Source organism: Ambystoma mexicanum, chromosome 1q, assembly GCF_040938575.1.
Source record: "Ambystoma mexicanum isolate Mex_15411 chromosome 1q, UKY_AmexF1_1, whole genome shotgun sequence".
NCBI classification, from domain to species: Eukaryota; Metazoa; Chordata; class Amphibia; order Caudata; family Ambystomatidae; genus Ambystoma; species Ambystoma mexicanum.
The window spans coordinates 1449386587-1449403058 of record NC_090922.1 but is presented as its reverse complement, the minus strand read 5'-3'; positions in this window follow the sequence as shown (position 1 = coordinate 1449403058).

The window sequence follows — 16472 nt, the reverse complement described above, 5'->3', positions numbered from 1 at the left end:
ATCGCGCGTGCGCATCTAAGTGGGCTCCAAGTGGCTGTTTGGCTGTTAGGCTGCAAAGGTGTAGAGGTGAGCGCGGTACTATTTTAGATTGTGACTTAATTTGTGTTACCTTGCTGTTTAAAGTTGCTATTGCAGTGGGGTTTGAGGTTATTCTTGCTTGTTATCAGCATAGCAAAATTAAATGGTCTCATGTCTGCGTAGCGGTCGTGCTCTAAAATCACCTCTGCTAAAGGCAGTGACCACGAAAAAAGCCCTATCAAACGCATGTTACCGGCAAAGAGCACCGTTGAGAGCGCTGCGCTTGTGCCCTGCAGGGGTCTTAGCTCTGCTGCAGTATGGGGCCCGGTTACTGATCAGGACCTGGTAAGGCACGAGGTAGCGTTCTCCTATGCACATGCTCAAGCAATAGCGGTGGGTACAAATGGGGCTGCTTCGATTGGAACTAGTCTCCCTCTAAGTAATGATTCTCCAAAGCTGCCCCGTAGGAGATTTCTCAGTATGTGTATGGATGACTTAAACCCCCCTCCACACCCCCCCCCTTGATCGTGCAAACGATGATCCTTCCTCCTCACCCTCGGATAATTCCATATTAGCACCAGTTGTACTTGCTGCCCTTGAAAAACGAGTGCAGCTATCAGTTGGTCCCTCTACTCCAGTCACTTATCCCAGTTGCAAAAGAGCTGATGTACACATTCATTGTAAAGAAGTAGCAGCCATGGCTGACTTGAATAATTCTCTAGCACCTGATATACACACTACAGAGCCTTGCAATTATCCCGTCTCCAGCACTTGTCCCTCTTTGCCAACTTCCAATCCAACCATAACCCCAAAGCCTGTTTTAGGTCCCTTGATTTCACCCACCAAAAACTTGATGAATCATCCTTTGGGATTTGATATTTTAGAACCAACAGAGGATATGCACTCGCGTGAAGCATCATATCCAGTATTAATAAGGATACTTAATCTCCTTGATCGTGGCCATGAATACACACATTACGAATTAAGGGACTGCAAGTAATCTTTAACAGAAATCCTCTTAAAACTTAACAAACTTGAAGGTTTCATCCTTGCTGATAGTCTAAGACAGGGATCAGGGGTTCACCAGTCGTTGAAAATAGACACACCTCCCAATCCCTCTGCGACTACGCAAACAGACAAGCTAGATGCTCCTCAAAATGGTATACAAGCTAAGAATGTTTCCCAAGCCAGTTACTCTTTTCCTCAATCATTTGCGCAAACTGTGCTTGCCCCACGAGCTGACACCTCTTGCCACATCCTTATGCATGCTCAACTATGTTTGGAAGTTGCTTCCCATGCTCAGAAGCTGGAACAGGTCTTATTTTTTTTACAGCCTGAGAGGAGAGGAGGAAACTCCTCCTCTCAACACAGAGGGGAGTCAGGTATTTCATCCTGATAGTCCCTCAGCACTAACCAAATTGTTAGAAGATAATGAGCGAGCTGACGCTGCTGCCAATCCCATCGTACCTGCTCCTGCTGAAAGTCCTCGGACTAACGCAGAACGTACATTTATTTCAAGGAAGGAAAAAAAACTTTTCTTCCGAGACCTAAAAAGGAAAGTGGACAGAAAAAAAGCGGTCCAAATCCCTCAAGTAGCATCAGTGGGTCAAGCAAAATCAAACGGTAAATCTAAAAAAAACTGTCAAAAGTAACGAAACTGTAGTATCGATGGGTAGTGATGAACAGCCATCGAGCAAGAACCATATAGGCAGTAACCCTGAAGAATTGTCTGATATCCATATAAAATCACCTGCGCATATATGTTCCGATGACTTGAAAACTACTAAAGGTGTTTTGGACCCCGGTGTAACCCACTCCAAAAAAAATTCTAAAAATTCTTCTAATCAGTTGATGCATTCTCACTTAGATGAGAAAGTGCACTCGTCTTCACAGACTCAATTACCTAATTTTTTTAAAGCTCTCGACAATAAAACCACGCAAGTAGGAAAGGTGGCTGACACACCTCACACTCTAAGCAAAATGGAGCTGGCTGATGACCTGGCTTCGAAAGCCTTATCTCCTAATGATGGATCTCTCCAGCCCCCGTCGGTTGACATACGAGGTGTGCCTATTAAGAACCTTCCGCTCTCTCATGATTTCAAGGGAGTTTGTGAAAAGAAAAGGCATCTGTCTGAATCTCCGAACCATGCTGTGGGGGAAGCTGAAGTGATGGGAGATATGAGTAAACACCCTACAACCATCATAGGATGGGAAATCATTTCCGACAAAAATGGCATAAAGCGGCTAAATCGATCTGCACTGCTGCAAGCTTTTAGTAGAATTCCAGCTCTTCGAACTCTACACACGACAGATATTGAATGGGTTACCCTGCTGCCAATTCAGAACAATCGAATGGTATGTAAGGTGCAATCGGCTATTATTACTAATCTGCTGTTACAATACACGGAAGAACTCCATTTCATTGGACTGATGCCGCACCCATTTGATTCTATCGACCATGCCATATCGTTTAATGAAACTCCTATGGTGTCTACTTCAACGAAGTTGCCAAATCTAGCCCTTGGCGACCCCCAGAGTGGTCTAAATGCTGAAGTAATTGCCCAATTAGTAGGTTTATCTAATATCAGCATGGACTGGTCATGGTTATCTGCCTCACATAATGCTCTAAACCCAGCAATGGATAACACTCCCCACTAACCAGTCTTCCATCTTATCAATTTTATCTTGGAACTCGTGTGGGTTTAGAAATCTATACTCGGGGATTACCAACCTACATGCAGGCATGAAATGTGATATTTTGTTATGCCAGGAAACCATGTGCGAGTCTGAACTTTTGATGCCTGGTTCTATTGTACATCATAAAAAAGCGAAACGTGGCCCTTCTGGAAGGCCATATGGGGGAATAGCAATATGTCTAAATAACAACTTGAATGTGTGTATTTTAGAGGTTTATGACGCGCTAGCAACTCTAGCTCTCTTGATCACACTCAATGATAAACAGTCCAACCCCATGTTGATCATATGCATATATCACAACCCTGTAACCAACAAGCTAGCTCATGTTTTTCAGGAGCTACATGCACTACTTGATGAAGTTCTATCAGCATATCCCTCTTGTGATATAGTTTTAGGAGGGGACTTCAATGCCTACTGCTTAAAATCCAAAAATAGCATTGTGAATCCTGGGGCTCACCAGCAAGCGGTGTCAAGAGGTCAGTTATGGAAAGAGTATGTGGCATCTTGGGGACTTGATTTTATCCCTTTTGAGAGCACCGATGGCTGCTACACATGGAGGAGTGGTGATATTTTTACTTGCATTGATTATTTTGCCATATGCCAGGGCTTGCAGCCCATCAGTAAAATTGAATTCCTGATTCTGGTTATAGCAATCACTGTATGATACATTTGAATCTAGAGGTAGTTGTGACAGCCTTAGCCAAGGACCCTCAACCGGCATTCCTCGAAGGGGATCGTCCTGGGTTGTCGATTCGGTGGGCCATGTATCTTTGTGACAAAGTAAACGACATGATTTCTGCCCGTCTTACGCACTATTATCATTCTTATCACCAAAGTACGCCGAACAATGAACTTGGCAGTTTATCCAAAATCATATCTGAGATAATAAGCACCTTGCGGTCTAACTCTACTCATTGTTCTGTTGTTTCTAATACACAGAACCCTAATAGAATTCTTGAAGCTAAAAGAAGTAAGAATATGGCTCTCCGTGAACTCCGCAAAAACTCTCCTTCCTGGGGGGAATCTGTGAAGGAAAAAAAAGGATTTTGAATGCCTATCGGAACAAATGCAGAAATCATAAACACTTTATTCACAATCTGACCAACCAACAAATGTTTAGTACACTTTGTCGCAGGGATAGGCGATGCACATGGGCCTTGCTCAGGGTTGACTCAACTTCAATCCCCACGAATCAGTCGTCTATGATCTCTGCACAGGCTTGTAAAACGTTCTTTGAAAAAAAATTCTCACTTCCTGCAGCTTTTGTAAGAATAGAGGCGGAATGTGCTGTTTTAGCCTCCTCTTCTTTCACTCTATGGTCAGTGTCCAGCATAGAGAACACAATTAACGCATTGAAGTATTCAAAAGCAGCAGGACCGGATGGGATTCCTGCTTATGTTCTCAAAAGACATCTAGCAATGTGGGCTCAGATTTTGAAAAAACTCTATGATAACATTCTAACAACTGCCCTTATCCCTCCTTCTTGGGTAAGCTCCATCATTGTGCCAATTTATGAAAAGGGCGTAAGATCTGATCCCGCAAACTTTCGACCCATTGCGTTAATTGATACTGCTGCGAAAGATGTTGCTACATTGCTTCTGGGAGAACTGCAATCAGTGATTCGACAGCGCAAGAGCCTATCTCGGTTCCAAAATGGCTTTCGCGCAAGGATGGGCACTGCCCTGAACACAACAATCATGGCGCACTTGTTAGCGAAAACCAAAGTGCGTAACTCTGGGCCCTTGTATATGGCATCATTAGATCTCAGATCTGCTTTTGACTGTGTTATATGTTCATTACTCTGGGGAAAAATGGCCCGCTATAAACATACCCCTCTACATTATTCAGCTGGTATCCAAATTTCATGAAAATACCACCTACCTTGTAAGAGTTAACAATGAAGGTGCAACAACCGATGCGATAAGGATTGAGGTTGGTGTGAAGCAGGGATGCAACCTTGCGGCCACTCTCTTAAATCTTTATCTATGTGGCATCAACGATATCTGGGACAGCCAAATTTCCTATCCGGCAAGGCTTGGCCACTTAAAAATCCAACGGCTAGCTTTTGCCGATGACATAGTCATTTTCGATCGCACTCCAAATTGCCTGCAAGTTAAACTTACACTTTTTGCTTCTTGCTGTTAGAGTCACAACCTAAAATGCAATGTAGAAAAATCCCACTTTGTGGTCTTTAGGAACCTGAAGAGAAAATGTACCACTCTAAAATGGTCAATTGAAAACTTTCCCATAACCATAGTTCCTGCCATTCGCTATCTCGGCTACACAATAATCTATTACGAATCCCTGGCAATGTGGAAAGAGGTGCTGAATAAAAAAGCGGGTCCGCTTGCCACTCAAATGCAGATGGTTTATATTAAGTTTTGTAAATTCTCATTACTATCATTATTGCAATTTTATATATTGAAAGTGGAATCTGTGCTTCTTTTTGCTTTGGACATGTGCCTTGTGAACATTAATATCTTTCTCGACCAACTGCAAGGTCGACTATGGAAGGGGGCGTTGCGTTTGGCCAAATCCATTCCAAACATGGTGGTAAGGCAGGAACTTGGTTTGACTGCTCTATCTGCGCGCTACAACTGGCGGCTTTTGTCTAACTTTGCCAGAATGCTATATCCCCCGGAAAATTGCTTATATGAAGATCTTGGTCAATTAATGGTTGCATCTGAACCGTCATCTATCACAAGGTAGTATGCACAGATGGTCCATCTACTTGACGAAATTGCACTTAAACCTTTAGATTTGGAATTTAGACCAACTTATGTTAAATCACGTATTTTTGAATACGATTGGTGCAAAACATTAAGTGGAATAGATGAACTTAAATATTTTAAAGAAGCAGCAAAATTTAGCACCTCAAGGCGTCCACACAAACCCTGTAATAAAGCAAGAGAGATTTACTTTCGATTTAAACTGAATCAATCTTTAACTCTCGAAAGAATTAGTTGTTGGAACCCTCTCTTGAAAAATTGATAGGGACTTGGTATGTAGGTTCTGTAATGATGGAGCTACTAGGGAATTTCTTAAACATATAGTAATTTTTTGTCCTCATTTTGAGGCAATTCGGCTACTAATATTTGACATAGATGGTGAAGGCTTGGATATTAATAAAAGGGAATGGCTCTGGATAGCCTGCATGTGGGGCAATAGAACGAGTCTTGTATTGTCCCTTTGCAAATTTCTCAAAATTATAAACCAAGAATTTGCATCTATGGGCCTCATTACACGGAAGGCGGTAAGGGTTAACGGTCACCGGTAATGCTACCGGTGACCGTTAACCCTTACTGCCTTATTACGAGGTCCCTTTGCGGGTTGGTACTTTAACACCTGCTTTTAGCAGGCGTTAAAAAACGAACCCGCAAAGGGACCTTGGTGCTAATTACGGTACCGCAATTTGCGGTACCGTAATTAGCGCCTTCCCCATTCCCATTATGCCCTATGGGGGCAAAAATGGGAATGGGGAAGGGCCTTGGTGAATGGGGAATTACCGCCACCGCTCACCTTGGAGTAGGGCGGTAATTCCGCCATCCACCAAGGCGGACACAGAAAAATACCGGTGGCAACCATGACGCTAATAGCGCCATGGTTACCGCCTACCGTGTAATGAGGCCCTATATATCAAAATCTGAAGAGGTGAATTGGCAGATTGAAGTGATTACTAGTATCTAAACTCCTTGTTATACAGCTTGTGGCAATTGTCTGTTGATCTATTATCATGTGGTTCTTTTGGTTCTACCTTTATATTGCTCTTCCATACATGCTAGGTTATGCACATTGTAAATTATAGCTCTCAACATTTGCTAAATGGCATTCAAATGACATATCGAAACCCCAACAAAGATGTATTAGAATATCCTTCGTTCGAATACATGTATATATGCAGATTAATAACTTGCTATATGATGTACAGCTGATGAAAGAGTAAGGGGGGGTAAAGCAGGGATGTGTCACTGCCCCCCTTATTTATAACGTATAACTTATATGTGTACGATATTCCTGCAGTATTAGCTGAGGTTGACAATTGCCCCCCTAAAATTGGTGATGCATCGTGTGCTATGTTAGCATATGCGGATGATCTGGTTGTATTTGATAATACCATAGGTGGTTTGAGGCGTTCCGCTACTGCCCTATGGGATAATGCCAGGATAAACGGATTGACCATCAATCTGGACAAAACAAAAGTCCTTAGATTTACGAGAAGAAGAGTTTCCCGAGTAAATCTGATAGTACACCATAATCTTATACCCTATGCTCCATCCTATCGCTATCTTGGAGTCGAAATTGAGCCCCTTGGTGATTACTTATTATGCAGACAGGGTCGCATTACTAGGGCTTTGCAAGCGATAGCATTTATTTCTGCCTTTACAAACAAGCAGGGTGGCTTTACCCTCTGGGGAACGCGCCACCTTTATATCCAAGTGTTTGCCCCCATGATTATATATGGCCTGGAGTCATTGCACACAGTAAACCTAGCATGGCTGCAAGTGCTGGAGGGCAAGTTCTGGCGACGGATATTGGGGCTATCCCCTGGGGTACCTATGGCCCTGATTAGACTGGAACTGGGCCTTCCCTCTTTGAAGGCTATGGTATTGAAGAAAAGAGCAGGGTTTTACCTTAAGATGAAAGGTGGCACAATGAACCCCTTACTAACAGTGATACATCAGGAGGTGACCAAAAACACACTACATCTCCCCTACATAAAGATATGACCAAATTCTTGGCTGATATCGGATGGACACATAGAGGGGCTACTATTACCAAGGAAACCCTAAATGCGCTAAGGAAAAAAGTAGAACTCTGGGATTGGCTCGAGAATTTTACACATATAGGCAGTCTGAAGACATATCAATTTGTGAAATATAGATTATTCAATTATATGAAACCACAAGCCTATCTATATCGATGCCCTTCTAGAAGACTCAGACGTTTCATTATTTTGTTCCGATTGGAACAATTGCCTACTCTGTATATCAGAGGAGCATGGGACAATATCCCGATGGCTGAGTGTATATGCCGTCTGTGTAAATCCACAGAATGTCTAGAGACAGCTAGACATCTTCTCACGGAATGTCTATCTATGAAGAATGCAATCTTACGCTATCTGGGGGAATTTGCGCACGACCCTAAAACTATATGCGAAATAACATTCTGGCGTTATTGTACTAACACCAGCAATATGCATCTATTCATTGCATTATATAACGTTTGGCAACAGGTAGAGATTAGCCTGGCCCATGAACTGTAATTATTCCAAACACTAGGGGTGCCAAGGAACTCACTGAGTACTCTTTATGAGATAGATGTTGTTTAAGGCTTAAAAATACTTAATTTAATCACATCCGAGATGCAGGCCGTTTTATGTAACACATGTGGATATGAATTTTTATGTAAATAGCTCAAGGAAAGTTGTGTAATTGTCTGTTTTTTTGTTTTTAGTTGATTTTATGCTATATGATTATTAATTCATGCTTTTGGTATATTTATGAATTATGTATAATGTTTGTTATTTATAATATGTGTAAAGTTTGAATTTATTTTCAATCTATACCACATTAAAAAATTAATTAATGAAAGAGTTTTTAATTGCTACATTCTAAAATTCCTATGAAATTCTATAAAATATGAAAAGAAAATAGAGAATAGTTTTGAAAGACAAAGAATTGAAGCATTGCAAACATTGAAGTGTATACATAAGAAATTTATGATGTAAATAAGTTGTAAAAGTTTGTTGATCGAACTAAAAAAAAAACGGTTTGAATAAAAAGTTTTTTAAAAATGGGGCTCTAACGAATCCTATACAAATCTTGAGGTGCACGCCAGTGATGTCTACTTCTTTCTGCTCATTTTCACCATTTCAGTGGAACCTTTTTCCTGGAAAATTCAGTCAAATCGTGGCCTCCACTCCTGGAAGGATAGGAATGTGGAAATCATGTCCATTATATTCCGATGTGCTTTTGAATATGAAAATAGTGCCTCCATTGTTGGCCTTGATGTGTGAATTCGTTTATTGGAAGTCTTGAAGTTGTCTGGCTTCCTAAAGAACACGATTGTAAAATAGTAGGCTTCCATCTGCACTAGTGTCTATTTAAGGGAAATGTTCTTTCTGGTTGGAAGACGGTTCCCTGAAATACATAGTGGGTCAAGCTCACACCCATGTTCTTGGATCTCTTTTGGTGCACCATCTGACCATTGTTCTGTAGCCTGAATAGGGTGGCATTTCACAGTAAAAAGGAATGTGATCCCCAGGCTTTTTAAAATGTTTTGCAAGGTCTTCGCAGTCATTATCCTGCAGAGACCAGCCCATTCAAGTTTCAACTCTAATGCGAGGACCCCCAATTACTTTAAATATTCCCTGCTATCTTCATAATCAATGCTATGTTGTAAGGACTGTACATCTCCTAACAATCTAATGTAGGTTTGCAACCCACAATGCCCTTTTTGTTTCCTAAAGCTAGGTTTGCCCTCAATAAGAATTCAAATTAAAGAAAAATGAGCCAAGTCTCCCGGTTATAAAGGTTCCAATTAATGAAATAACCGAATATACACCTAATACAAAGGAAACGTGGAACAATGCAACAGACAATGTCACAGCATAGGGCCTTTATTAATAAGAAAAATATACTTGTGGGTTCATGCTCTCATGCTAGAATGGAGTTCCTACCTTGCAGAAACTCTACTTGGAGGAAGCAACTCTTCAGCAAAACGTGGATTGGTGCATTCAATATTTCAGATGCAAAGCCTATCTTAACGTAAACCTGTTTGGGAGTTCTCAAAGTAAATCGGAAGTTTCTAAATGCAGAAATAAAAATTAAGGAACATTTCAAGGAGTTGATGGCTGCTAAAGGTGGGAGGATGGTGTGCCAGCCATGGACTGGATTGTGTTCAAATTTAAAAGATGAGAAAGGATAGAAGGAAGCAGAGTTAAGGTTTAGCTGAACCATTGTATATTGTAGAGAGGCTCATCAATGACACATTAGAAAGTAAAATGAAACACATAGTTTTATTATGACTTTTAGCCCAAGCACAGAGTTAGGCAAGATGCATATAGGAAATCTGGGATGCTCTACAAATGATAGAGGACTTTTCATCGAACATAGTTTCAGGATTGGGACAACAAAAAGTGCGGTATTCTTCAGATTTTTACCACCTCGTGCGGTGTTGTTCCAAATCAGAAATGTCAAACCTAATCTTAGAAATTCTAATCCATTCAGGGAAGCTGTAGTTAATCACTCAATGTGCAAAGGATGTAGGCAAATACATCTCCAAAGCAATACTAAACAAGTCCTCGGCTTTCTGGCTATGCATAATCTAAAACACAACATTCCCAATTTTGGCAACCATAAATTCCCAAATTCCTAGTCTACAGAGTACATCCATAATCTCCAATCACAAAATGAAACTTCTCCTCTAAAGGCTCTTCCAGGAGTTTCTCTGGAGTTTACCCTACCCGGCACCACCACTCCTTCACGTGGAACTAATGTAATTTTGTTTGTTTATACACTACTCCACTTTAGTTTGAAGCACTTGCCCCCAAGCTAATGTTACCTTGTCTATCACCTCTTCTACATTTTGTTCTGTTTGTCTTGTTCGAGGTGTCCCACTTGTTTACACCTTCATGTGCTTGCTCACTGCTTATTCTCATCTTTATGCTAGTGCACAGGCACCCTGTGTGGGATTTCATGCACCATCTGTAATAGTTATTGTAAGTCATTTCTGATTGAACTTGACATCCCTGGTATGTAAAAATATAGAAATAATAGTCAAGATTCCCAAAAGCTCCCTCCTACATGCATTGAAGCCGAAGGTCTTAGCATTTATTTGGTTCGACAATCTCTATGAGTCTCCTCGAAGGTTCTCATTAGAGCTACAGTGACTGAGGGCCTTGCCGTTCTCAGTGTGAATTGGTACTTGCTGGTATCACCGGTGTGTTGGGAGAAATTAAACTAAAATAGAGAATCAGAGTCAGGGGTGCTTAGAAGTGCTGTTTGTTGAAGTACAAAGCACCCAGAGTTCTGTTAAACTTTCAGTTAACAGCAAGACATGCTGAAAACCACGTTTCTATCGACCCCCTTATATTGAATTCGCACATGTCAAACTCGAGGAGAAATCCGAAAGAATTGGTCCCTGTTTTTACATATGGGGCCCGATTCATGGAATTATCTGCGGGGAAAATCAGGACTTTGCATGCAAAATCCTGTTTGTCCATTCATGGAATTGACTGCGCTGCACTTTTTCGTACTTTGCATTTTGTGCAGGCTCGGCACATCACTGCAAGAGGCTTAGTGCCTTGAGATTTGATTTTGAGAATTTCTAGCTTACACCAAACAGACTTAACTGTATTCGGGCGCAAGCGACAACTACTCCCTAGGAGTAGAATGTGTAGATATGGCATACAATCTATGGGTGACTTGCTTATTTAAATAGGAAGGTTTTTAAGATTTTTCTGAATAGTCCCAGTCTGGCAGGCTCTGATTTCCAGTGGTAACTGATTCCACAATTTGGGAAGAAACACCACACAGAGCATGGGTGTGGCTTGCACAGAGGGTAGGGTAGGGGGCGGAACACAGAAAATGAGGAAGAACAAGGCAAAATGTGGGCAATACAAGGGGCGGCCCACAGACAGCCCATCGCACGCCCACTATTGCATGGAAGGATACATATTCATGGATCTGAGCATGCAACCTCTCGGTGGGGAAATGGCTAAGCAAAGCCCTCATACTATCCGCCACCAGAAGGAAGACGTACAGACACTTGTGCATAGGATTCACCGTGCAGAGGTAAGATTGGGTGTCGGATTTAGGGGTGCGTGTATGCAGCCATGGTTCCGATCTGATTTAGGGGTGCGCGTATGCAGTGTAGCAAGGTGCAGGAACAGTTTACTGGGGTTTGCAAGCAGATTTTTTGAGTTTTACCCAAGTTACGATAAATTGTAAGCATTTTGTTGTGGTGCCGGTAGCAGTTACGGGGGGCCCCGCGCAGGTTCCCCGAGATACAGGCCTCCTTGCGTGAGACCCCAAGCACTGTTTGAAGGGTGCATGTATTCGTGCCTGGGGAGCACACAAAAGTAGCTGTACTGACTGTTTTGCATGGGGGCGTGTTGGGGGTGTTCCCGATGAGTCTTGCGTATACGGTTACTTTGCGCAAATAATTCCATGAATACACGGAGAGCGCATAATTAATTCTGCATAGAGGGTCGTTCTCGGCGCGCGCCCTTTGCGGGATGAATGCCCACTTTCCCATGAATCAAAGCCCATTATGTGAGAAATGTTGCCAACTGCATACAGAAAACCCAGCTCATGCCACTTTAATGTCTATTTATCCAAGCAAACATTTAGGGGCTGATTCATGGAATTTGTGCGACGAAAAACAGGGATTTGTGCGCCATTCTGCCCGGAAATCCCCGTTTTTTCGGCGCACAAATTCCATGAATCAGCCCCTCAATCACATAGTCAATATGCCATGTGTTTTCAAATGGAGCACCGCTTTATTTCATACATGAAGAAAATTACTTCTCCGAATCCTAAACTTCTTGTTTCCAAGAGCAATATGTTCCAGAATCGACAGTTGGGTTTTATTCTGCAATGAATTTCATTCAAAGCATGTGAAATTATGTGAAATGTAAAAAAGTTTCTTTTCCTGACAGCAGCATAAGTGCCCAGTGCACTATCATTGCCCACAAAAACATATGGTAGAGAAATTGCTATAGTAGAATTATAAATGAAGACCTACGTGTTAAATCACACTAGAAATAAGTGAGTGTATTTTAAATTAGGAATCATGCTTTTTGAAGTATTAGATGTCAAATAAGTGCCCCACCTTTTGGCTTTGCCAACATTTGCTGGTTCACACCGCTTGTTTTTGTTTTATTCCCTTTTTATGCGCACCAGACCCGTGGGTCGCGCCTTGAAACACCTGTGTATAGGCGCGTTACAAATGCCATATCATATCAATAAGAAGATACAAAGCTTACATGGTTGCAACACATACATAGAATAATATACAATAGACATCTATAAGTCACGCATAGTTACAAAATATACAATATGCAAGAGATAATTTAACAGAAATAGCGCTGAGTAGTTACATCACACAAGGTTACAGAGAATACAATATACAAGGTGTGATTTGCCAGAAGTAACGCTAAGTAGTTACATCATGCATAGGTGCAGAATATACAGTATACAGGTATAGTTTACCAGGTATGATGTTAAGTAGTTACAGCAGAAGGTCAGTTAGAGGTCAATGGAAGTGAGGTGTTGAATTACATTTTTTCTGAAATGTAAGTAGGGTTGGTCTGCTCTAAGGTCTTGTGGTAGTGGGTTCCAGATTTTGGCCGCCTTAACTGGGAAGCTATTTCCGCCAATTGTGGTGAGTCTGTAACTAGGTATTATCAGGCAGTTGGAGTTTCCGGCTCTGGTAGGTCTGGGGGATATTTTCCTGTGAAGTTTGTCTGTCGGGTAGCTAGGGCGGAGTTATTGAGGGCTTTATGGGTCAGAGATAGCATCTTTAGCTGTATTTTATTATTCAGTAGACAGCCATTTGTGTTGGCGTCTAATCGTCTAATGGAGGAGATACGGGTTCTTTTATTTATGCCAAGTGCTGCTCTCAAGGCATTATTTTGTAGTGTTTGTAGTTTCTGAATGGTTGTTTTATTGGCTCCAGGGTATAGTGCGTCGCAGTAGTCGATTCTGGAGAGCACTAACGCTCTGGCCAGGATTAAGCAACTGTCCTTGGAGAGGAATGGATTACCGGCTCTTATCAACTTACAAGTGTAAGCCATAGTGGAGGCCAAGGATTTTACCTGTTTATCAAATGATAGTGTAGAATCAAGGTAGAATCCAAGGGTTTTCACTTCCTTGGAGACTTGGATGATATTCCCATCTATGTTAAAGGAGGAGAATTCCTGGCCTAGTTTTTTGATGTTAGCGTGGGTGCCCAGAATTATCAACTCAGTCTTATCATCGTTCAGGCAGAGGCCATGAGTGGCCATCCATGCCTGGATGATAAGATATACCTTGTTCACCAATTCCGTGTCCTTGCTATGATCCCCAGAAAGCGGGAGGAGGATCTGTGTATCATCTGCATAATTAGTGTAGGTGATACCTAGATGGTACAAATCATCGAACTGGGGCTTTGTGAAGATGTTATAGAGTTGGGGAGACGCAGGAGCCTTGGGGAACACCGCTCGAGATGGGGGTGGGACCTGCAGCTGCTGATGGAGAGAAGACTCTCATAGTTCTTTCGCTCAGGAATGACTCAATCCATCTGATGGCCTCAGAAGTGAGCGGCAGAGTCCAAATGTCTGCAGAGGACATTTGGACTTTGTGATCCACTAAATCAAAGGCCACTGAGAGATCAAGAAGTAGCAGAAGTACTGTCCTCCCTTTATCTCTCAGCTTGTCGATTTGGGATTTCAAGTCGATTAAGGCAGTTTCCGTACCATGTAGAGGGCGGAAGCCAGATTGTCTCTCTCCTAGGAGTTTATGTAGTTCAAGATGTTTTTGAATCTGGTTATACATAGCTTTGTCCACTATTTTGAGTAGAAAAGGTACCGTAGTAATGGGACGGTAATTGGTGGGGATGAGAGAATCTAAAGTCTGCTTCTTAAGGAGAGGGAGCACCCATGACTGTTTAAGGTTAGTAGGGATGGTGCCTGTGGCAAAGGAGGCATTAATCAATTTGGTGATAAAGGGAGACAGTTCTTTGGCAGCATCTTTTATTAGTTGTGCCGGACAGATGTCACCTTTACAATTGGAGGGTTTAAGTGAAAGGATGATTTTTTCTACTTCCAGGGTAGACATTTTGGTGAAGTGAAAAGTGTTACTATGCGCTAAAGGGGGATTGTTAGTCTGGGGGATTTTAGGTGGATCCTGAGTTTTCAGAGTTTCTTTTTTTAGCTGACTTTTGTTTTGGAGTGTGTTAATTTTGTTAAAGCATATTGGATATCTGTGCACCAAGACTTGTCCTTGGTACAGGAGTCCGGTGTAGCTATTGGTGTCTCAAGTTCTCTTAGTATGGCGAAGAGCTCTTTCATACTAGAATTAGATTTCGCTATGCGATTGTCGTACGAATTACGTTTCGCTTGGCAGACTTCTCTCTTGTAAAGCGAGGAGAGGGTGGTTAGTTTGGCCTTATTATCGTTTGAAGGGCAGAGCCCCCAGGTGGTTTTGCTTTTTCTTTTCAGGATATGTAAGTCTCTTAGCTGTGGTGTAAACCATTTGTTTAGATGAGCTTTAGGTTTACTTGATCTATGTTTGAGAGGTGCCAATTTGTCTAATGTAGAGAGCATAGTATTATTGAATACGTGCACTAGGGTGTTGGGATCTAGATTTTCTGACAGTGCGTTGAGGGTGGGTAGGATGGCTGGGATAACCTTCTCAACAGTGATGCACTTTTTATTTCTAGTTAAGCATGGCGGCACTAGTAATGGGGCCCTAGGAGTAGGTCTAGTGGTAGCTATGTTGAAGGACACCAGAGAGTGGTCTGTCCAAGGTAAGGGCATTATAGAGGAGATAGTGGCTGAGCAATTATAATCTGCTATCCAGTCTAGCATTCTCCCCTTCAAATGAGTAGGTTTAACTTTTTGAATCAGGCTAACGCATTGATCATATTAGCTATCACTGAGGCATTTTTATCCATGGGGTCTTGAAAACCTATGTTGAAGTCCCTTAATAGGAGTAATTGAGAACATGGTTTAAGGTTGTTGGTGAGTAGTTTGTGGCGATCCTCCTCGAAGGTACCTAGAGGACCAGGAGGTCTATATAATAGATGACTGGTGAGTGATTGTGAGTTATTTATGTTGAATTTGGCAGATAGGGTTACACATGATCGAAACAATTGGGTGGGAACAATAACGCCATATGCTCAGGGCTTACATAAATATATCTTTGCATTCCCAATTAATTCAAGACGTGGGTGTGGGCTCCGGAGCGCATACAAGCTTAGTTTGTCCCATGGTAGGCAGCTTTGGGTTTTAGAACGCTGCAGCAAAGGCAATATGATGAAAATAATTTCTACTTTGACATTAGCTCACCCATAAAAAACATCTGTGCCTTGAGTTAATGGAAAATCAAACAAAGGGGGTTCTTATCAGCTGAAAATCGTATTTGTTATGCAGACACGGGTTTTCATGTGCAAAGTTAAACATAAATAAAGCTGACCTTTTAAATGACATTGTTTGGAGCATACAAAATGATTTTGGCTATAACTTTCTGTTCTGACATTTGGAACAAAAAGACACATGTTCTAAAACTAAGAGCACCCATTATAAAAATGAGAACCATGATATTTGATAAATATCTCAAATTTCATTGCACAAATTCATGCTGCATATGTATGAACTCTGCATGGAATCTATGAATCCATATTTCATTGGTGGAAAACATTCCTAGTGGGTGACATGGAAGAAAATATGTTTGAGTCCAAATTGGCAAGAACCACTCCTTGTCACTTGTTCAGAATATGTTTAAAGTCTGAACATATTGGTTGTATTCTATGGGAGTGTCAAAGCTAGCCAATCTGAAATTGTGATGTAAAATAATAGTGTGGGAAAATGAGAGGAAGCAAGCAGGCGCTCTGGGATTCTGAATGCTGCAGAAAGGGGAACCTCTATCTAAATGGATGAGCGTTGAGGTGGGATGACAGAGACTGTAGGTCTTGTCCAAGAGGAAGCCTGAAACAGATTTGACCTAGAGTGAGATCTAATTTCCCTGAGGCAAACAAAGCAGCCAGCAAATGGG